Source organism: Molothrus aeneus, chromosome 15, assembly GCF_037042795.1.
Source record: "Molothrus aeneus isolate 106 chromosome 15, BPBGC_Maene_1.0, whole genome shotgun sequence".
In the NCBI taxonomy this organism is placed as follows: Eukaryota; Metazoa; Chordata; class Aves; order Passeriformes; family Icteridae; genus Molothrus; species Molothrus aeneus.
The window spans coordinates 18,525,253-18,549,602 of NC_089660.1; the positions used below are offsets into that span (position 1 = coordinate 18,525,253).

The 24,350-nt window shown below is 41.6% G+C and overlaps 1 protein-coding gene across 3 annotated transcripts in view; it reads right to left on the reverse strand.

Annotated features, from left to right (window-relative positions):
• KCNIP1 (potassium voltage-gated channel interacting protein 1) overlaps positions 1-24,350 on the reverse strand; it is a 176,404-nt gene that overhangs the window by 138,186 nt on the left and 13,868 nt on the right. The window contains exon 2 of one of the 3 annotated variants that reach the window (XM_066560212.1): positions 23,437-23,504. The exons of 1 other annotated variant lie outside the window; for it this stretch is intronic. The gene's annotated coding sequence lies outside the window, so the exon portion shown is untranslated. Of the gene's footprint in view, positions 1-18,866; positions 18,954-23,436; positions 23,505-24,350 lie in introns of those variants that run through there. One more of the 3 variants, XM_066560213.1, reaches the window with a different exon arrangement.

Sequence of the window (24,350 nt, forward strand, 5' to 3'; positions counted from 1 at the left end):
GATTCTTTCCTCGATAAACAGAGAAAAGTTAATAATTGACATAGTTTGAAAAGGACCCAGCTGTTTCATCCTTTGCTATCACATCCTTGTCATGCTAACTTGGTTGAAGTGGAAAAAACCAGCCAGAATAGCAGTAGTTGCAAGGCAAGGTATGTACTTTGAAATCTCAAATGGTTGTGGTCTGAAATAGATTGTTCTTAATTCCTGATTACTTTGATTTGTTTGGTACCTGTCTGTAATCAGGGAGTGAAGTGGGGTGTGCTTGTGCTATAAAAATGATGGGGACATCTCCTCAGACCAACACTTCTAATTTGACAGCATGTGACAATGATGTGGCACACATTTCCTTACAGAAGGTTTTAAACAAGAACAGATATTTGCCTCTGGAAGGCGCAAATAAATTTAAGCATTTTTATAGGTATTTTAGAATCAGGGTGAGGAGGATTCTTAGTTATGTGCTAGCAGGTTATTTAGGGCTGGACAGATGGAAACTGTAAGGAACCACCTGCTCTATTTTTTGAGGAAAATTCTTTAAGGAAGCAGAAAGACTCTCCCAATAGAAATGTACACTTAACATTAATTAATTCAGTGAACTCAGTTTACCACAGTACTCCAGTAAAAAGTGATCCCTGCCCAGCTAACAGTAAACCTTGATGTATAATAATAGCCCAGCAGCACTGTTTTCCCAGCATACTGACAGGGGTGCAGCCTCTCCCTAAAGGTAAAGCTGGACTAGCTGACATTATCAAAGTAGTTCACTCGGTGAACTTCCATCAAAGTAGGTTTGGGAAGGCCTGTGTTAATTTCCTGGCTTTGCCTGCTTTAGTTTGTGTTTTATATCAGGCTTTTTCTCAACAGAACCCAAGGGCTCTCCTATGGAAAGGGAACCCAAGATCCTCTTGAGATAAAACAACTGTTAGAAACGAGTTCGCACCTATGTTCAGTTTTTCCTTTCTAAATTTGATTCCAAACCTCAATCAGGGAAATTAACAATCACATTATTACTTTATTTATTATCTCAGAAAATAACAGTTTTGATCTTGTTCATGCTATTCTTTTTAGACAAAGCAATTTAATTCATTTATAAAGGATTTTGAACTGTCAGTACCTCATCTCACATCATAATCGCACACTTGAAGATAGATGACATCACTTGCCTTCCCCTCCCCACCCCAAAATGTGCATACATTATTGATTTGTCCAAAGCCTCATGAATAGGGTAGTTTGTAATCATTAAAAATTAAAGAGAATGCTGCTGGTTGGCAAAGAAGAATGGCAAATTTTGCTCTTGGCTCTATTGCTATTCCCCTGCAGCAGAGCTACGACCTTTTTATTGCAAAAGAGATAGGAAAATAAGGATCATTGCTTCTCTGTGTAGCAGACAACTGCCCAGAGCCCTTCTGGATTAGGTACTGCTCCAAGGGAAGCTACGAGGGTAAAGGAAGTGCCCATCACAGTGCAGCCTCCTGTGCTCAAGCTCTAGGGCTTAGAACAGCTCTGCAAGCTGCTGCCTGTTACTATTCTCTACCATTTTCACTTTGCACTGTGTTTGCTTCAGGAATAACCTTTTATACCCACCAGTATACAAGATATTTAGTAAGGAGGTTCATCCTATGGTCACAGCGTAAACTGCTATGGTCATTGATTATTTCCAAGCAGATTTTTGCTCAGAAGCAATTTAATTGTTTGGAAGATGTGTCATTTTCATAATTATTCCTGGCATAATTTCATAAGAGCATCGTGGTTCCCCAGCACAGTCAGTCAAATCTTCCTCATGCCTGTCCCCACCTGCTTGCACACAGTGGCTGCCCCACCAGTCATTATGAACTCTGTAAGTTATGTAGGTCCTGGGAATAATTAATTTTAGATTCTCTTTTTGTAGAACAAAACTCTGGCAAGGACCTGGAATCACAGTCACATTATCTAGCTATTTGTGAGGCCATTCCAATAATGAAACACACATACCTCTGGAAATTATACCAGCTCAAGAAAAGGCTTTTAACTGACATTAAAATGCCAAGCTACTGTTTTAAGTTTTATAGGCATTCCATTGCTCAGCCCAGTTGATTTATGAACACATCAAATGCTCCTTAACAATCAATATCTCATTAAAAGTTGATGGTCTTTGGTACCTGGAAAAACAACTACAGATGACATGTTTAACTGGGCTGATGGTTATCTACCTGATTCTATTGCATGAATGCAAACCCAAATACATCTTCAGTGGGCCACTGAGAGTCTATCAAAATAATTACTTTATGGATAATACCTTCATTCTTTCTGAAAAAGTTCTCTTCCCAGAGTCATACAGATTCTTTTTGCTTTACTTACTGTAAGCCTGCCTTTATCCTTCTCCTATCCTATCCTATCCATGTCCTTATCCTACTGGTATCCTACCCTACCAAGTGAAAACTAGCTCTACTCATCTTAAAAGAGAGTAGTAAATCATTGTCCACAGCTGTGGGTTTGCCCAGAAGACTGCCAGCAGTGCTACCCCACTTACAATCTACATTTATTTGAAATGATCCCTTAGACCTGTACATGTAATTCAGAAAGGGGACTAAGCATTAATCTCTCTGAATTAAAGCAATTTACTGCATTCCAATAAATTATTTTAAAAGACTTTACAGTTAATTGGTCACACTTGGCAAAATCAAGAACACATCTTTCAAAGCTGCAAAAATAGTCTAAATAAAGTTAAGAGTAGATAATACATACAAAGTACCAAAGGGGCCTAGGGAGTATTGCAAGATTCAGATTTGGTGTTCCTAAGCCCATCTCCAGAGATCCTGCCTTGACTGTTAGAGAGTGGATCACAGTAAAAGTCATAGCCATGGTATCTGATAGCATTTGTTAGCAGTTATTAATATTGCAGTCATTTCTGGCAGCACATGCAGTGTGTCAAATTGTAATTTTCATTCGTCAGATTACTGTAACTATTGGCGAAAACCCCAAATTTCTTGAGCTCACCTAGAACTCCAGCTCTCCCTGCTGGCTACAGCAGGCTTTCATCATACAGCCACTGCTGTGGGGATGGGGAATCAGCTCTGGATAGGACTGATATGTACAGCATTGACCTCTGCAGTCTCCCCCTTTGGAGAGGGGCAATCAGGAACAGCCACAGCAAGAGTGCACTTCTCTCATTACCCTCTGACACCATCTGTGGACAGGATTATCATTCAAGAAACAATTGGGCTTCTTCACCGATGCCCCTTTGGCCTGACAGCTGGAGTGACTGATGATGATGTGGAAAGACAGCAAGCGCCCCATTCCTGAAGAGTAGTGACTGTAACACCAAGCAGCTTTGCTGCTTCCCCCAACACTGACACCTGCAGTTTTTCATTAAAAACATATAGACTAATAATTAAGACATTTAATCTTCCTAATCTTCACTGCTATGTAAACATAACTCCTTCAAATAGGAATATATGCCTGCATTATTAGGTGAGGGCCTCTGTGAAGATTATTAAGTGTTTGAAGAAGCAAGTCAGACTTGTTTGAAAAAAGGCTGAACTGATATTATGAATTATAAAAAGATGTAACAAATAACTTGGTATCAAGCAGCTGACAGTTCTCCCAGTAATGCTCTTCTTAGAAATGGCAGAGATGCTGAATTTCAACACTTCTTCCAGTATAGTCACTGATAAATAACTACATCACGATGAGCACTGAACCATGCTTCACTGGGGATGTAAACTCTACACATTCTCTACCCTTTCAAGAACTAAATGACTAATTTCTATGTATTGTATAAGATTGAAAAACTGTGGAGTAGTCTTTATGGTAGACATAATTTGGTTCCTAGGATTCATTAAAATATCTTTGTATTATAACACAGCTGAGCAGCAGCACGAGCCAAGGAATTTAGCAAATTTACCATGGAGTTCCTGTCAATAGCAGGACTCCACAGTTGTCACATTGATGGAGTTAATGAAATTCATGGTTGGGGCAGAGACAATCACACAGCTGCCATCAGCCACCATCTCAGTTTTGACAAGCAAGACAGGATTATTATTTTGTACCTGTGCCAAAGCAGATAATTAAGTTAAATTTTTATGATTGCAGCTGATATTATGGAGTAGAAATGCCCAGAAAATTGATGTAATCTATACATACACAAGACTAGTTTTCTATGTTCTGGCTTTCTTATGAACATAGCCTATGTGGTCATTTGAGTTTCTGCTACGAACCTACCCTACAAAATCCCCACATTACAGTCTTGCATACTTGCCTTAAGATTTGGCTGGTGTCCTGGCTTGTTTTAACCTGGGCAGTAGAATAAATTCGTCCTGCTTCCTTCCAGCCCTGGGTGCCAGACCCAAGGATGCTCATGGTCTCCCCTCCATCCATAAAACACGAATGGACAGGGTGATGCACTGAGCCTTCAAGCCCTTGGGCAGCTCTGGACCAGCATCACTCCCAGGAGGAGCTGGCAGAGGACAGGCATTCCCCCAGGCAGAAACAGAAAGGATGAGATGAGGATGTACAGGTGCATTCTGCATGTACCACAGAATATCCTGGAGGTGCATTTGCTGCTTTCTGTATTCAAAGTTTACAGGACAAATAGCCTCTGCAGGATGACACTGCACTCAGTCCTAAGAACTACCACAGCTGGACTAAAAGGAGCAGGATCTTTGTGTCCACCAAGCTAGTGCGGATTCATTTTTTTAGAGATTAGGGCCAATGTGGCATGTAAGCCCTTGATACTGTGACTGCTACTTTCTTGCTTGTGGTTGGTTTTCTATTAAAAGGCCAACATTACATTTCAAATCTCTGCTCAATGTAGCACAGAAATAGCTAACACAGTGGGAGTAAAGAATTCCCTGCCTGCAGGATGCTTTTCTACAGTTTCTGCTATAATTCATGCTCCTTCTTCTAAAATCTCAGTGGAGAAATGTATTTAAAAGGAGGCTACACAGATTTTTTGTCCTGATGCAAGCCCCAAGATCTGTGCATGGGCCCTCTGAACAGAGTGTGAAACTGTTTGGGGCAGGAATGTACTGCATCTCTTCTCCAAGCACCTTCCTGAACAGATAAACCAGGTGGCAAAGGGGCATTTGCCAGAATGGATAAACAAATTCAGTAAAACTCAGAGATGTTCCTGTTAATAGTTTCTTTTTCCTTTGATCAGTTTGATTGTCATAACACTAACTTTCTTAATGCTTATAACACTTAATTCTTTTCACAGAAACCACTTCGCTCTTAAATGGCAGTTTGGGACTGCAGTTTCCCCAAAATACCTCTAGCATGGCTATGCTGATGTCTCATACATGAACCATTCCTTATTTTATTCCACAAAAACATGACACTACAGACATGCTTTGCTCTTGGCTACTGTATTTATGATGATTCTCTTGTTATACACAGCTGTGGTGCTGAATCATTGCTGGCTATTGGAAACTTCTCATCCTTCAGCAAGGAATGCCTTTGAATGGCATCAATAAGTACTGTTCAAAATACGAAAAAGAAGCCCAGCCCTTTCAAGAAAGGACAACCAATATTTTTCCTCTCTTTATCTATTCAGGCACACATCAGTACTAATTAACTTAGGACTAGCATAAGTTGATAGAGTAAAAAAGGATCTAAAGAATTACAAAGCTAAAAGAAATCTAGTTTGCTTGACATTAGCATATATATATTTTTAAAAATAAAGATTTAAACCAGGGTCAGTATTGACTGTGTATGTCCTTAGTTTTTAAAAACAATCTACCTTTGATTATTGAAATGCAGTGCCTGGCACTAATATTTCAGGCATGTAACTAGGTTACAGATAAATAGATTTCATAATAACCTTCTATATCCAAGTAATAAGGCTGTGATGTAGAGACATAACAATAAGCTAGTAATAATTTTTTTTACTCTCACAAACCCATAATTTCACTTAGATAAATCAGATAATTAATTATACCAACTGCAGAATATCTATTATGATTTCACCATCTTAACAGAACACTTTAATTAATAGTTAAAGAGCAACTCTAGCACTTTAGGCCCTCAAACTTCAATGCAGGGAGCACTTAGTTTCCGCTGAATGCAACAATGACAGAGGCCTGTCATCAGAAATTACAGCCATTAAAATTTGACCCTAAGTAGTTTAAATTTTATAGTCTCCTCAAATTTAATTTCTGATTTTTTGCCTTCTAACCTTACAAAACACAGTGATTGAAACAAATTGTACATATTCTGTCCAATGTATACAGTAAAGGTAACAAGCATTGAGAAGTACTTGTAATCAGAGCAAAAAACATATAAGGAGTCGTGGTAAGTCCAGCACTAGTTTTGTAGCTGCAATATCTTGTCCTGTGTTGACATTTGCTTATTTCTGTCTCTAGAGATGGGAAGAATTGCTTGCACAATGTGCTGTCTCTGTTAATCTAGTTATGCATCCATTGCTCCATATTCTGCACAGTCAGTAATTTTCTAGTAACAGGAGCCCAAAGCACAGCAAGCAGAAGGGGACAGAAAAACTCCTCACTATGTGGGCATCCTATCAGTGGCCCAGACATCTTTTAATTTCCTGGGAAAGATCAGGCTGCCAGTGGTAGACATGACTGCACTCTGCCTGAGGTCCATCAGATGTATGTATGACACCAATGAAAAAGGGAAAGAACTGATTTTTACACTCCATTGCCAGTGCCACCAGTGCCCATGTGGTGGTGTTCAGCTACAGTTTTCCTGCAGCAAAACAAGTGGGATGGGCAACATCAGTCTACTGAGGCTTAGCCTGTTCTTTGGCGGTATGCCCTCCTTTGGAAAAATCCACCTTTTCATTCTTTGGATATTACAAAGGATGAGGGAAAAAAAAGGGAAATGGGCCCGATTTCCTCCCGATCACTCCTGCACCATAAGAACAGCTGCATGTTCCAGGCTCAGAACAACCAATTTAATCTTCTTGTGAGGAAAACAAAAGAGAACTCCTTGAGGAAAGTTAAAACTCATACAGGTGCCATAAAAATAGGTACTATATGAGTAATGGGCCCGATTTCCTCCCGATCACTCCTGCACCATAAGAACAGCTGCATGTTCCAGGCTCAGAACAACCAATTTAATCTTCTTGTGAGGAAAACAAAAGAGAACTCCTTGAGGAAAGTTAAAACTCATACAGGTGCCATAAAAATAGGTACTATATGAGTAACAAGGAGGAACTTGCTGTATATATACCTCCATGGAGGAAGAGCTCCATTCTCAGAAACCATTAGAGATTCTGCGTAAGTAACACACAGTACAATGTTGTGGCTGAAAGCAAAGCTCTGTTCACACCAGCCCCTGCAGGGACAGCCCAGGCAGCTTTTTGACCTGCCACAGGCTGGTGTGGCCATCACACAAACTGCAAACCCACCTCTCCTCAGTGCCAGCTCCTGCCGCCCTCAACTCCTCCTTGATGCTGGCCTCACCTGTGTCCAGGTGGATCCTGCTTTTCTTCAGGGCAATACAGACACACAACTAATCTAAATTTTAACATAGAAGACTAGTATCCCTAGAAGGTGGAGAAAATTACTGCTGCTGCTTTAGCTCCAAAATAAGAATTATAGAGAGAACTGGAGGTAAATAACACTCATCTGTACTTAAGTTTTGGGTTTCAGTCAATTTTATTTAAATTTTTAAAGCACTCTGAGCAGCACTGAAGAGTTAATGGATTTCGCAGGTAACAATTCTGGCATGAAAAGCTAAACTCAAAGCACACAGCTCTGCTTCTTCCTGATCAATGTAATTGCATTCCGCAGGAGCCAGAGGCTTTGCACGCATACACCTCCCACTACACCCAGTGCCAGAATGCTGCAGGCCCAGCCTCCAGCTCGAGAGAGGGAAGCACAGTGAGCCAGCAGTGCTGGCTGGGCTGTTGGCATAGACAGAGGAGCTGAAACACTTCGTGTTTGAGGACCAAAGACAACCCGAGAGGTAAGAGCCACCACTGTGTTGCTCACTGGAGAGCAGAGCTCTCTCAGGGGCTGGGGACATCCTCATTTCTCTGGGTGCAACACAAAGGTGGGACTTGGCTGCCACATCCCCAAAGTCTCAGACACCTTCATGGAGTGGATACTGGTAAACTGACATTCTGCACATCCCCGCATTACCATATCTGCATATTACCCCAATTGAAGCTCACAAGAAAGTTACTATTTTCTGACATCAGTATTTTTAAGGCTTTCAGAAATAAAATTGAAATCCGTTTTGAGTTCACTGTGCTAGTGGCTTAAGGAGTTCCTTTGAGTACCACTTAAATGGTGGAAATTGTCCCAGATCCATGGGACTGTCTTTTTCCTAATGAACGTCTAATTGCCAACAGTCCAGTATTTCTGCCCTTGACTCCAAAATCCAAAATCACAGAAAGATTGAAACTCTCTGGAAATTCTGCCCAAAGAACAAGTGGGCAAAAGTTACACAAATTCAAGGTTTCCATTCCAGTCACTTTCAGGGTGCCTGGCAAGCCACTGTGTCAGGCAGCACTGGTTCTGCCTGTAATGATTCAGGTTTCTTTTCACCCGAGGTTAAAAATGATGCAAGATTCCTGCAGGCAGACCTGGTATCTGAGGCCTTAACTTACCTTATGGGAACTGCAGACTGAACAAAGGCTTGCTCACCATGGCAGCATATAGAAGATTATGTATTATGTCTTGTCATACAAAAGTCCTTTCCATCTGAAATCTAGTAGAATTCCTAGCCTATATAAGAGTGTATTCAAGGCACTTCTCCCCATCCAGCACCTCATCCCTTCAGTGCATACAGTCACTAAGGAAACTGCTTATATGCAACACACTGGGAATTGTGTTCACATCTACTGCCTGAGACTGGTGTAAATCAAACTCTCTGCAGGTGGATTTAGAGGACCAGAAGCAGAATGAGAAGGAATGAGAAGCAGAGCTTAACAGCATCTCCCACTCTGCTCCTGGGCCAGGCAAGCATACCAAAGCTGTGCTCATCTTCCTCCTCCAGGAGAGACATGCTTCACATGACATGGCCTCTCCCTACTAATCTCACGGCAGAGTTCTGGCAAAGCCAGCATGCATTTTGGTGAGGAACTTGAGGTGGGCAGGCAAGATGGTAGTAATGGACTATTGTCCATAGGTAATGAACCATTAACATAATATCATAAACATCCATAGGTAATGAACCATTAATATAATATCATAAACATTCGTCATCATTAACAAACTGTGCAACACAGTCAGGAAAATAAGTTTTATTCTGAATTCTTAGAAAAATTCAGCCTTATATTTCTAACTGCAGGTGTAAAGGGTCTCAGAATAGTGCAAGGAAGATGTGACATATCTGGCTGTCATCAGAATGAAAGATTAAATTCTCTCCTGGAATAGAGATTACAGACAATCAAGCAAGTTTAATTGATAAATTCTGTGTTACCATACTAAGCTGCCACCTATGTGTCCAAATCTGGAATCAAATCTTCCATACAGAGCCCTCAGATTTAAACAACTCATTGTAAAACATCAGTTCCTCACATTTCCCCGTTAATTGCAGAGAAGAGATGGCTATAGAGGAAGGATGCTGCATCAGGCTGTTGTACTCCACAACACAAAGAGAGAGAACTATTCCTGACATAGCACATGCCTCTGCTCTTTCAGTGTTTGTGTAATTATAGCTGAGTCTTTTGAACGTTCAATGCATCTCACATAAAATGAGACAACCACACATTGTGGCTTAATGAAAATAACTGAAGGAAATGTACCAAATTATTGGTTATTGGGCAGCTGCTTCAGAAATGCTTTCTCCCATCTGTTTTCTCCTTCTCCTCATATCAACTCGTTCAGCCTAATGCCTATAAAATGCTGAGCCAAATGTTTCAGGGCATCTCTAAACTCCCCAGCCAGCGTTCATGAGTGACTTCAGCCACCTTTCCCTGGATTTGGAAGCTCCAGGAAAGACATGCTCGTGTGTAAACATACCCCACTACACAGGGCATGATGAGAGCAGAGACAGATACCACTGCAGTCAGTACCAAATATTAACAATTTAAAAAATATGTATATATTGTTAATTCAGCCTCTAATTATAACAGTGAAACAGCTTGTATGTGAAGCCTGAAAGAAGGAGGGGTTTGGCTACAGAGACCCAATCCCTGATGAAAATGTAACCAGGCAGCTATTGGTCAGTGAATTGGGAGGTAACCAATCAGAGCCAATCAGGTTTGAGTGTGGATTCTTTTGAATCAGGTATATAAAAGCTGTGTAAGGCATTAAAAGCTCTCTCTGCTGCTTGAACCTTGGAGTGTTGGGTTGTGTCTCCATCTGCCCTGAATATAACACCTAATAATAAAATACCTGTCAGTACAGGGTCAAGTTCTCCCACCTTAAGGTCTCTCATTTTCATGGACTCACTGAGTGATTAGATAGAGCCACATTCATGAATGTCTCTCACAAGTCTGCTCCCAGAGAGTCATCAGACTCAGTTCTTGGATTTGCAGACAGATAACATACAGAATATTTCCAGCTGGAGTAGGTTCCTCTGCTCTCACATGAGACCTCAGGCATTCACCACAGCAAAGGATTGCTGCAGGACTTAAAAGATTGAGGACCTTGTTATAGATGGGTAATGCAATGGTTAGCTCTCACAATTTAGGGATGAATATTATGTGTATGTTAAGAGAAGTTTTGTTCATGTAAAGTTATGTTATTGTGATATGTTCTCTGCATAGCCCTCTTTCCCCTCCCCCTTGTATTGCTGTCACTGGATGGCCTTGGTAGCTGGGGCATTTGGGGGAGGGCAGGCTTGTTACTAGGAGATGCAGCATGGCAACGCCTGACCTCCAATGAAGTTGCTAGACAGTGATCTCCACCAATGGACGACAGAGAGGAGTTGACTGACAGACTTTGGGAGGGGTTAGGGTTACCTGATGCAGCACCTCAAGTATAAAAGGTGGAGCAGCCATTTTGTGGGTGAGCACATGGTGGTTTAGTTCCAAGCTCCCAGTGCTGCTCTTTCTCCTTATTCAGCCATTTGTTGTATTTGGTATGGTTTAATAAACCTTTGAAATTTAAAAGTGAGAGATCTCACAATCTGATCCAGTAAAACCTATTCATCTGCAGCTTTTGCAACAACATGAGTAGCAGCAAATATATGTGGCATATGTGCCAATCTGTCCGAAAGACCTGCCATGGAACCAGATCTCATACAGGAGCAGCTTGGTGGGACCAGGTCTGGGCTGGGGCTATCTGAAACAAGTGTGCTCCACGCCCACCCATCTCTCAAGGCGTTGTTTCTCCTCTCAAACCAGCCGCCACAAGTGGTATTAAGATCAACCAACATTGACAAGGTTGCTCAGACACAGGGATAGCAAAGCGATCAGTGGTTGCTGGCTCCATTGGGTAAAATCATTTCTTGAAAATCACACCTGGATAGGCAGCATGTTACCTAAGGAGAGGAAGACACTTTGCTTTGCCAGCCATGCTGTATGTCTCACAAGCAGGGCAACATCTCATCCTGCTGGTCTGGCTTAATCGAATGGACGAGCAGATGATGGAAATCAAGTCCCCCAGCTCCCCAAGGAGCACAGGAGAGCCAGTGTTTGTAGGAGTGCATGCAGCGAGAGCCGCCAGCCAACTCCACATTCCCTGACACAGAGCTCAGCCCAGTAATTTGGGTCACATGCACACTAATTCTGTCCTAATTTACCAAGCTAGCAAACTTGCAGAAGCAAACAGATGTACTTGTTTAATTTGTCTTTTCCCCTTAGCAAGAAGAGTGATTATATTTCTCTTCATTCCCACTAGAGCTATCATAAAATATTAACCTCAAGCCATCCAGTTCCACATTATAATTACCTGCAAAAATTGCTAACGGATATTCTTTTGCCATCAACATGGCAAAAGCTGGTTAATCTTCTGGGAACCTATTTTTAATTAAACACCTAATACAGTATGATAAATATTGGAAATATGCACCTCTCCCCTATTAAGAATGTGACTTGATTTCCAAAATGTGCCTAATCAATTCAAAAGTGACAGCAAATTTACAGTGGCAGGAAATATTTAGGGCTTAATATTTCAGGTAAAGATTGTTTTAGTGATTCTATTAGAAAAAGGAACAAATGAGCGCAAACACAACACAAAATCCTAATTCAGCTTAATATTTAACTCCAGCCTTGGGTTTCCCTTCTCAGCTGCTGGCACTGACCAAGCACACAAGTTTGGTGTGCTCAGTTCTGGACTTCTCCTTTTCCGTCATGATCTTCATTGGCAGTTTTAGGTAGCAACATTCTCCTGATCTATAAATGCATCTGCCACCTCTCAGACAACATTACAAGGTCTGTGACAAGCTCATGTAAAGCAAATAAACATTCACAAAACTCTGTCTTTATAGCATCCCCATCTCTTGCCTACATTATCAGTCACATAGGAAGTACAAGAAACTTGCAGAATCCTGTTTCTGCATTAGCCATGACAGCAGTGACTCCAGTTCCATGGCAAGCCATGGGCACCAGAATGACTCCTGATTGGTCCTCTGACACTGCGGGAGTGTGTGCTGAACCACAGCAATTTGTAGTAATCATGTGTTAACTGAGGGCAATGATAAATCCCTCCAAAACCCAATAATAATTCAAAGGTGTGTTACTTATTAATATCTGTACTTTCAGTACTTTAGCAAACCTTTAACAGAAGCAGATTTTGGGGCAGAAAACACAAGGAAACTTAATACATGGTTTCACCTGGGCCCTTCTCTGCAGTTTACGTGTCTCAAGTAAGGAGAATGGCCAGTGCATGTGTGGCGATTAGGCCCACAGAAATAATGTATAAATTATGTACAAATTGCTGTCCTCAGTTTTGTTCCAGCAGTGTGTGATGCCTTTCTTGGGTAAAACAATGCTAACTTCTCCACATTCAAACAATAATCAACTGGGGCTCTAAGGACTTGCAGGGTCCTCGTTGCTACTGTTTTCTTTGTCAAAAGAAAGCATCAGCAAAACAAACAAACAAACAACCAAAACAAAAACCCCAGAACAACAAAAACAAACAAACAAAAAGACAAACAAAAAAAGCAAACCAAAAAAAACACCAAAAACCCAAACAAAACGAAGGAGGCAAAAAAAGTATAAAATTTCTCACTTAGGTCAACATCTCAAAAAAACTAAAGCTACCCCAAAGGACTCTGTGCCACTGCACTCACCTCTTCCTGCTGCAAGGACTCATAAGAGTCAAATAAGTGGTGCAAGCGCTGTGCCAACACCAGTTAATCATCCCTGGTCATGTTGTGAGAACAAGTCTTGAAATCAAATTTTCATCAAATTGATGGGTACTCTGGGAAATGGTTGTTTCTCTGGGAATTAATGGTAACTGGCATGAGGGGATTCACCACCTTCAATCCATCAGCAGCAGTCAAGAAAAAACAGCTGAAACTTTTTAGGGAAGCAGCACTGATCTAACTCTTGGGTCTTGTAATTGATGCAACTCAGCCCACCTTCACATGAGCAGATCATAGGGAAACCTAAACAGGACACAACACACAGACCATGGGAGAAATGCAAGCATAATAAAATGAGCTCTGAATTCTGAAGCCAAATAGTCACACAAACATGGAAACTGCTGCCACAGCTGCTAACCATAAAGAAAGTTAATGTTCCATTGCTCAAGCACAGTGTTCTGCCATCCCTGCCTTCTTATAACTGCTTTGGACACCTTCACACCGGTTCCATGAAACACTCTAGTTCCCAATAGATTTAGGAGGGACAGTTTAACTCAAGACAGTGTCTGCAAGGGAATGTCTTCCCAGCCATACAGAGCAGTTCTTCCATACACCAAAGTCCAAGGGATTGCAATCAGCCTGGTCCTGACATTGTATCATGGCATGGCACAAATATCACATGACAGCTGACCCAGTGCAGAATAGCGTTCTTTAAGTTTTCTTTTTGCCTGTGGCTTCTCATTAAGCACTTTGAAGTCCTCATTATATGCCTTTCATCAACATAGCTTTTGAGGATGAGGACTTACTTGCAAGTTGGGCTTTTTGATCAACTAAAGCTTGCACTGAATCAACTTCAGAAAACAAAACGCTGTCCCTTGCTTCTCCCTGCCAAACCAAGCAAGGAAAAAAACCCTCAAGAAAACCTTAAGCTCTACCACTATCAAGTACGATATATGCAATTTTATGGAAAGAAATTTTATTAAATCACTTTTTTGCTGATCTCCTGCAGTTGAGCACTGTTGGAATACACATTTACAAATAAGGCTTTGGTCTTTAAGTTGAAAGAAAAATTGTGATTTCTCCCTGCCTCTGATTTCCACACAATTAGCTGAGGTTGCAACTCCTAACCAGTGCAACTTCACCAGTTCTTCCCAAGGCGATCATCACACAGACCTGAATGTCAATGTCCCACTTTCAGCCCAAGCCTGATTTTCTGTTTCTTGGAAGGGAATGAAAATATGGGACACTGTACAGGTTTTAATTGCTACTTTTCAATCAAGTGAAATATTACCACCAAAATTAATTCAGTAGCAGGGAGTAAGCATTGGGGGACCCTGTCCTGTGTAATTTGCTGACATCTGAAGTAATCACTGCTATTAATATTACAGTGAAGAACATGTCACAAGCTTAAATTCATCACTTCAGCATGTCATTCAGGGAACATGTGCCAGCAGGACTGATTGCTCTTTCCTCCTCAGCATCTGGTCTTAATATTGAAACCCCAACTGCAGTGCAGCAACCAACATAAAAATAACATCCAAGTGGCTGGGCCGGGTGTATGGCCATTAGAGGTTAGTGATAAATGTTCAACAGAGCTCAAACTGGACATGGAGGTCTAGTCCTTCCAGAAACCACTGCCCATTGTTAAATGAGTGATAGGGAGCTTCTGTGGTTCCACAGTACAGACCTAAAGTACAGAGATAGAGCAGCCAATGCCCTTTGCCTGATATATAAATTTTCCATTTTGGTTTGTAATAACAGGAACAATTAGCCAACGCTCTTCGCCTGATGTATGAATTTCCCTTTTTGGTTTGTAATAACAGGAACAATTAGCAGAGAAAGGGAGCAGAGGGTTGTTAAACTCACACAATGTAGGGATTGCTGCTTCTCTGAGGATACATTCTCCACTGGTGTCACTAGGTGTTTTTTTGCACTAAGTAGTTTATTTAGTTATTATTTTGCACTGGGTGATTGGAATTTTGCACTTAGTAGTTTTATATTGCACGAAGTGGTTTGTTTGTATCACGTGGTTTGTTCCATTCTCCCCTCTCCTCCAAAGCCCTTGATGGTGGTCTTGCCCCGGGTTGGTTCCTCCTGTCACCTCCCCATCAGTTGTATCCCATTGGCTGTAGTCCCTTCCCTCCGCCCCCCTTCCCTCAGGTTTAAAATCTCCTGCCATGAGAAACTCTTTCTCTTTCTTCTCCTGGACGGCTCCATCCCAGCCTCTTTCTTTTCCTGAACAGCTCCTTCCCAGACATCCTTGGAGTGGTTCCACAATAAACTATAGGACTTTTAGTCCCAAGAAGAAAGAGTGCCTCTAGTCTTTTGCTTTTGTCCTTGTTGGTGAAGCTAGGGTCAAGAGCTAGTCAAACCAGACCCCCATGAGGTTCTCAATCCAACAACTTAGTGCCACAAAGATCACATGACTGGGGAACAACAAAGAACAGAGAAGGCCCAGCCAGGTCAGAGAGACACAGTGGCACTGTGTTTTCACTGGCCACAACCTCATAAGACCAAATCCAGGCCTTACACCAGCTTGGCTGGCAGGGTCTTCCTTGGCACACGTGCAGTAAACATTCTGGTTCTGGAGGAGAAGAGTAGGAGGTGGATGGAGGGCACTGCAGGGATGGCAGCATAGCAGGAGAAAGTATTCACTGTCAGGGGAGCCAGTCCTGCCCTGGCTTTTGTTTAGCAGCACGGAGGAGGGTAGCAGCAGTGGTGACATGACTGCAAAACCTTGCAAAAAAACCCCTTCTGTCTGCTCTTGCTGGAGTCATGCTAACAAGAGTGTGCCTGCATCCACCTCAATAACCTCTGTGTGCTCTGCAGACATGCTGATAAAATCAGACACTTAGGCCTTATCTCACACCTAAGTGTTAAGCTGTTCTGCATGTTCTGACATCTTCTTGCAGTTAGAACTACCCTCCTCCAAAGTACACTTTTCATTTGTTCTGATTTAATTTTTCTGTTCCTGATTGAATTCCCTGACCTAATAACATAGCAGTATCTTATAAACAGAGAACAGCAGTTAAATAACATTGCTGTTCTTTCAAGGAGAACAAATGTGAAGAAATTAAAGACAATGAAGAGAATCTGTCTAAAGCTATCTTTGCAGAGTAGCAAATTGTTATATATCAGACATCCTGGACACCATGCCCTGTGCTGGGGGGCAGAGGGAGGACATTCTCCTGGACCAGTTGTGATCCAGAAGCATCTCCTGCCAACTTGGGCAACAGTGCTGACAGATGGAACATGGTGCTTGTCAGTACTAACATAGTTGGCAAAGGGTTTCAGCAAGGGATAGGAAATCCACTTCAGTCATTATTCAGTGCTTTTGAATATAATTCAAGAGATAGAAGTCATCTCTTCTCTCATGGTGAAACCACACTACTGTGCACTAACCTATGTTTATCAGAGAAAGAAAACAGCGAGAAAACTCACAACAGGATCCCAGATAGGCCAGAGCAGAGAGGCTCCCACCTCTGGCCTGTGAGGATGGCTTGGCTCTCCCTGTGAGCATTGTGGGTGCTACAGGGGAAAACGGGCATGGAAAAACCAATCTGGGAAAAGATAACTGAGATTAACTGAGGTCTTTGTTCTGAAGAATTTGAGAGACTGATACTGCACACTAGGAGTTTTAAGCACCGGAACATTCAGAAGGGAGAGAGCTGGGTGCCAGTGCAAAGCCTTTGGAGCACATAAATGTGGTATTCACATATCCTCTGAACAGAGAGAGACATAGACTTTGTCAGGATTTTCCTGGGGAAGGCTGTGAGAAAGCTCAGAAAAAGTATGATAAACAATTTTTATCTCCACTTGCTGCATCTGTTGTTGTACACATGTGGAGTGTGTTATGGAGATTGTTTACCAAAAGATAGTTTCTTAATTGGACACTGGTGATGGTGTTTTGATTGATTGACCAATTAGGTCAAAGCTGAAATGGATTGTTTGGCAAGGGCGAAGGGATTTTTCATATAGTAGTATAGTGTAATATAGTATAGCACAATAAAGCGTTTGATAAGCCTTCTGCAATCCTGGAGTCAGTGCACATTATTCCCCGGTCAGGGATCCACTGCCATAAACCTTACAATTATGTGCATTCTAGTAGGTATCACCCGGTACAGACTTTTTTCTTTCTGAATAATTGCCATATAGTTTAACTTTTAAATTATTTTATCCAATCCTTTTCTGTGACATACAATGCACTTATCTCGCTGTTGGTCTTGGTGGCTCAGGGCTGCCATTCTGTATTGCACTCTGTAGAACTCTCTCACCATTCCAGGGTTTTGGCATGCAGAGAAGTGTTGGCAAGTAGGCTGCAGACCAAAGCAAGCTGGACACATGCGTAGGGGAAGGGCAGTGTTTGACACTCTCATTATTATTTCATATTTTCTTCTGCAGAAAATATCAAACAGCAATTCACTGGGAGAAGGACAGTAATTGTTCAGATATCACATGAAAGAAATAGCAGTCTGGCCTGGACTAGATTATGTGGGACAATATTTTATTAAATATTACATTACATTGCGGGCAAGTTAAGACATTGATTTACTCCTTGTATTGAATTTGTTTACAGTAATGAATGTATTGCTAAATCCCCAAAGGCCCCAGCATTTTCTCTCACCTTTATTGATCAACTGTTTATAACTTTGAAACTATTTAAAATCAATTTTTAGTGATTAATGTAACTTATTTTCTAGTTTTAACACAGCGTAGGCAATTAGCATCTGTAGAGCAAGGCCCCACCTAATCAGAAGTAACACTACTGGGAACTGCTACCATTATCTTGTACATTGGTCTATATTTCAGCACAGAAATCAGTAAAAGGGTGAATCAACACTTACTGAAGCACATTAATCTCTCGGGAATTCTGTAAAACATGGAGGATGGTCTAAGAAGAATTAATAGCTGCTGGCAAATTTCTTTATAATCTTTAGAAGAAGTGTATGGAAATAACTGGGAAAGTGTCATTCTTAATCAAAAGCAATGAGCATAATTCTTGGCTCCTGCAAGGCAACCAAATAATTAATAAAAACCTAGTGGTGTGGGAAAATCATTAAGGAGAAAATCCCTCCCCAAAAAAGACAGAGTACAGAACTTCTGTAGCGAACACAAAACACATAGTCCCTTTGTGAGGTTTATATGCTCCAAAGGCTTTGCACTGGGACCCAGCTCTCTCCCTTCTGAATGTTCCAGTGCTTAAAACTTAAGCAGTGCAGAAAATGCTTTTCAGGAAGTCATCACAGTGGGGGCTTTCAGGAGGAATAAGCCTCAATATTGGCACATGGAGGTAACCTCAGAGGGTTACCCCAAGCAGGGTCAGAAGGACTTTGCATCATTTTTGATTATTGGTGGGCTTTGAGGAAAGCTGAAATGCGAAAGCCAGAAGAGCAGTGGTAGCTGAGGAGTGGGAGCCTAGGGATCACATTCTCTCAGGTGTAGTCCACGCATTTTCCCTTCAAACCACCTACCTGTGAAAGAAATCCCTGCTCTCTTGAGCAGCTGCAATGGAAGGAGTCACAAGTTACCTCCCCATAGAAGGAACAGAGACGTGGAAAGATGCAAAAAAGAAAGAGCAAAACACTCAGAGAAAGAAGAGAGGATCAGGAATACAAAAAGAGAAGAAAAGGAGAAGAATCACACAGCAGGAAAAGCAGATATTTGAAAAAAAAAAAAGTTTAGAAAACAGCAGGAATTGACATCAAGAAACAATTAGAACAGTGCTAAAATACCTGGAGACCAGCCCAGACGTTTTGGCAGCAGGACAGCACCCCATCAGAATCTGCATCAGGAATAACTTCTTCACCAGGACCCCTTTATTGCTCAAAATACAACAGTTTTAAAGCTGGATGAGCAGAAAGTGTTTGAGAGCTTTATTAAAGGCCTCCAGAGATGTCCTATGCAGATAAAAGCTCACTAATCCTAAGCAAAAATTTCAAAGCCTACAAATCCTACAGGAAAAATTCAAAGCCTCACGTGCAGGGTGACTGAGCATTTGCCACACCAAGAGAAACATCCCAATACTCAAAATGCTGCTTTATCAGCCCACAGCCCATGTCTACATGGGCAGTGGCATAGCACTGTCATCCTCCACAGCATCCAGATACATTTACTTTGGTTATTTATTGCTTTAAGAAAAAATGTGTGAGCTTTGATGTTGCAGTACAAGCTGACTTGTACTGAACATTAATCTGGTTATATAAAAAGAAACCCAGCCCAGCTCCATAAACCAGCCTCTAGGCTGACTGACAGATGTTTCAACCAATAACAACTCTCCTAAAATACACACATTTGACTGATTCAGAGGGTGCGGAGATTAGACCGATGACTGTTTAGAGCCGAGAGCTTTAAATTGCCTATAAGAGTATGCTCTGTACAATAAAACAGGCTGTTTGGCTGATGTACACCAGAGGTCTGGTGTGTGTTCCGTCTCAAACACAGCCCCACGTGTCACATGGTGCTCCCGCTATAAGGACGAACAGTCCAAGGTTTGCCCGCAAGTAGAGCAGAGAGGGACACAGGGCAGAGCCTGCAAAGCCTGTCCCCACAGGAATAAGCTGGAAAGAAAGAGGTGGGGAGAGCCCAATTTGCAGCAGAGGCTGCAAGAATTACAGCTGCAGTAAACACTGCAAGAATAATAACTGCAGCAAAGGCTGCAAGAGTCACTGCCAAAGGGCTGTGTGAAAGAAGAAACCAGAGAAGCTGAAAATAGAGGAAAAACCCCACTGAAGATATGGGAAACTTCCTTTCTGCACAGGACCACCCAGTACTAAAGGTATGGAAACTTCTTCTTGAGGAATGGGACCTAGACTATGATGAAAAAGCATTATTAGCACTAATAACATGGGCTAAGAACGACGGATTAGACACAACTAAAGAAGCTGCTTTTGACTTTAATACCTGGGCACAAACTGGTCAAATTATAATCCAAGCAGCTTCCAGAGGCGACAAAAACGCAATAAGCTTTATAAAGCCATGGAAACTTATTTTAGATTTAATAAGACGGTTAAATACTGAAGCATATGGCAAGGAATGGACACCAGACAGCTGAAGTATTATCTCACTTTGAGCTTTCAGCAAGGTTTCCTCAGTTCCCTGTACTTTGCTGGTTTTCCACCTGGGTAAGGGGATGGTGCTGTACACACTGTATATCAAGCTAAGGAAGGCACAACTTTTGGGTTGTACATCTTTGAAGCTTCATTGTTGACAAACAACCGTGCTCATCCTGAGCATGGTGCACAGGAAGGGAATAAACGAGCAGCACAGGAGAGGAGGGAGTTCTGCCCTACTACCTCAGCACATCCTCACAGACTCAAGTCACCTTTGAGATTTTGGACAAGAAGTAAGATTAAAAGAGATGTGTCTGGAGGATACATGGAGGTGGTTGAACTGAGGAGGAATAGTTAGTGTTCACACTTTTGTGCTGCCAGTCATACAGCATCTAAGAATTGTTCTCCTGCATATGCTAGCACATGGATGAGATGGGAAGCATCAGCCTCTAAAGCTCCCACCCAACCTGTTCTAACCTGGCTAAAAGGGAAACAAACTCTGGTGCCACCTGCTTCTTGAGCTGTTTCAGCCAAACTGCACAAAGCCTTCAGTAACACTCTGATGGCAAAGCCTATCCCCCTTATCCTCTTCCTGCTTTCAGAGACCACCCCCTGCCATCCTCAGGTCCTAGTTTTGGTAAGACTCAGCGGTTTGTTGATGCAAGTTAACTGCTGAAAATAAGATATAGCAGCCATGCTCCGCAGTCTACTAGCAGTCCAAAGCTGAAGGAATTGGATGACAGTGAGTCTTTTTGGTAGCCTAACAATGGGCTGTATAGCATGAGTTTGGTTTTTTTTCCCCTATGTATTATAGCCACACTTAACTATCGAGCAATGGAAAACAGATTAGCAGAGAGGAGGAGCACAGATCATTTCTGTGTCCAGACAGCTGATGCTATGGAGCTCCTGCTGTGATCAGTCACTGCCTCCACCTGACCTGTCTCACATGGCTTGTGACAATAATAGACGTCAAGGTTTCCAAGACCCAAACTCTCTCTTTATATAGGGGCAATACAAGAGTCCAGGCTTCCATTGCTCCATACTCCATTGCTGCCCCAGAGAGTTCCTCACCTCCGGTTTGTGAGACAAAGCACTAAGAACAAGGCAGTGTGAATAATAAGAAAAGCAAAAGGCTTACCAAATGGGTCACTTTCTCCTCCAAGTGAAATCAAGCCTCAGAGCAGCTGTACAATACTTAGTTTATTAGTGTTGATCCAAAAGTTCATACTGCCTGCTCTAGCACCTATCCTACCTGCTTGCATGCTTTTACAGCCTCCTTTGACAGAAGCAATTTTTTCTCCCAGCTTTTCTTGACCAAGCTCACAGACCTTAGGATTCCCTTTGCTGTCCTGATAACATTATCTGCTTTCCTCTATTTTTTATTTTTCTTTCTGCATTTTCTTTTTGCATATTGATACCAAATAACTCTTCCCTTGACTAAGATTGGGGAACATGCAGAAACAAGCAGACACATGCTGATACTGGAAATTCATGCCATTTTTAATAGAAAAAAGTTTTGCTTCTTCCATGAAGTAATTTTGAGTGTATCCACAGAAAAAATTCTGAGCTGGCTTGTGTGGCACTTGTTTCTTATACTATGTTTAAACTTACAAACACACATAAACCCTGGTGAGGTAATCTTGAGTGTCCTAGAAAGAGATTAATATCATACCTAAAAAAAAATAAACATGTGGGCTCCTGACACTAGCTTCTATACTCATATTCACAGATGCAGTTCCTTTGTAATGCATGTTCATGACCCCTTCCTCATTCTGTCCTAACCTCTTACTGTGCTCCCTAAGATTACACCAGTGCACTTTGAGGACACACAGGGCTGTAATTTAGGCTGGAACTTCCTGACCACCTTGTCAGTCATCTCAGTCTCAGTCCCCACCAGTGGCTTCCTGAGACAGGCTTGTGCTGGGCATGACAGTGAGGGAGTGAAAAAAAAGCATTTTGCCAAGGGCAAAACCATCATTCGCTTTCTCCTCTTTTTTTAGCTTCTCCCTGAGGTTTAGGAAGTGGTGAAACAGTGGGGACAGACCATCATTTAAAGTAAGACTGGGCCTAGATCTTGGGCTTCTTCTCAAGAGAGCTCAATAAAGTAAACCTTCATCTTTTGAAGGCTTAATGTCTTGAGTTCAGGCAAAATCTAATCTACTTATTTGAAAAGGTGAAAAGAGAAAGTGGAATACTCCAAGACAGGATGAATACTTCTGAGCCTGGGTAGCTGCAAACTTTTCTCAGTATTAATCACTCCTATTTCTGCCATGCTTGACTAAAGAAGAAAAAGAAAAAGCTACAAACTGGGACAAATATTAAAACCATTTGTCACCACAAAGGCTATACTACAGATAGACAACATCCTTGGATGAAGGCAATAAAGGTTTTTGAAACAAACAAAAAACTTGCTGTTCACTTTATAAATTTATGACCTTAATTCAATAATACTTCTCTATAAAATAAGTGGTGCAGTTTCTAAGCAGCACATGAATGATTTCCTGAACTGTATGTGCAATGATTTCACCAAATTCACAATGGTACCAGGGCACTCAGCTCACCCCAGGATCCCAAGGCCATTATGAGCAAGGATGGTAGTTACAGCCTCAGGCAATGCTGTTGCTCTGCTTAAGATGAAACTATGAATGCATTGGTAGTTTGGCAAGGAACAAGAGAAGCTGTGTGCCTATACATCCTGTCCTTTGGGATGCTTTCTACATCATGCTGCTCACAGTGCTGCTACGGACTTCTATATAGGAGAACTGAGTTATAATCTAGGACACAGTCTACAGTGTATACCAAAACTATTCATTAATCATCAGCAATGACTGCATTTGGCACAAACCACACATGAGCACGAAAGAACAGCTGTAGGTACAATACCTCCACACAGGCAAAAGCAGTGCAAAAACCCAATGGCTTTCAGTGTAATTGCCCATAGAGCAAACTGCAGCCCAGCTATGCCCAAGCCTGCAACAATGGGATGAGGAGCACAGCTGGCAACACAAAAGCCCAGACCATGTAGAGGGCAAGGGAGAACAGAGCAGGATTGAGAGCTGCACAAGGACATGTGCATGAGTTCAAAGAGGCAGAGCAGGAGGCCTGCCAATGTCCTCTTGCAGAAGATGGTTAGATACTAGGCAAGTTCAAAAGAGATTTTGCTTAGTGATTTAATGGCTTCTTTTTAATGCAATTTACCCAGTCAATGGCTAAATTTCTACAGGCTCATGCAGGTAATCTACTAAACACTCACCCTCTAGAAGCACTTGCCAGACACTTTGGAAAAGCAGCTGCACCAAACTCCTCCGGCTTCCATGGGACCTGGTAAATGCAAGAGGTGCAGTTGGAAGGTTTCTCCGAGGAACACCAAACTGCACTTCACACATGCATGCAGCACAGCTGCCTTCAGCAGCCACAATCTCACTGCTGAACTTCACTCTGAATATCTACTGCTGTTGGATTTAATTACTCCAATCCAACACTTGACTTTGAATTATTGGCTTCTCACTAGCCAAAACAGTGGTTCCTTCCCACTTTTCTATGACAAAACAATCCAAACTCTTGCTGCTGACAATACAGCTAATATTTACAAATAATTACAAAAAATATTTTAAGTTTGTAAATACCTCAGTAAAAGATGACATTTACAGATAAATTTACAACATAAGATGTGAGTCACAACAGACAAAATTCCTTGGAGAGCTGATATCTACAGATATTTAAATCACTGTGTAAATCATATAGACACTGCACATGCAGTAGCTCTTTTAACACAGCTGATGTGATGATTTCTATTTCATGCGGGAGAAAATGGATTCACCACATGATGCTGTATTCCTCTTCAAATCTGGACAGGTGCTAAGACTGATGTTGGGTGATTTATTGTCCCACACACTTGCTAAAGCTCTTTCAGAAGACAGTAGCAGTTTGTGCTGGCTACACTTTATTTTTTCTTTGGGCTTTAGGAATGAAATGTGTCTTTCTTAAGACTACCATTCATGGAAAAAAGACATTTAGGGTTCAGAAGGTTTTAATCAAGAGTAAATTTGGATTCTCCTTTTTGTTCTCTTTTCCACCAGGGAAAGGATAGATCAAAACATGTTCTGTGTTTTACACCAAATACAATATTAGCTGTAATAAAAAATAAATTATCTCAAAAGTTTCAAC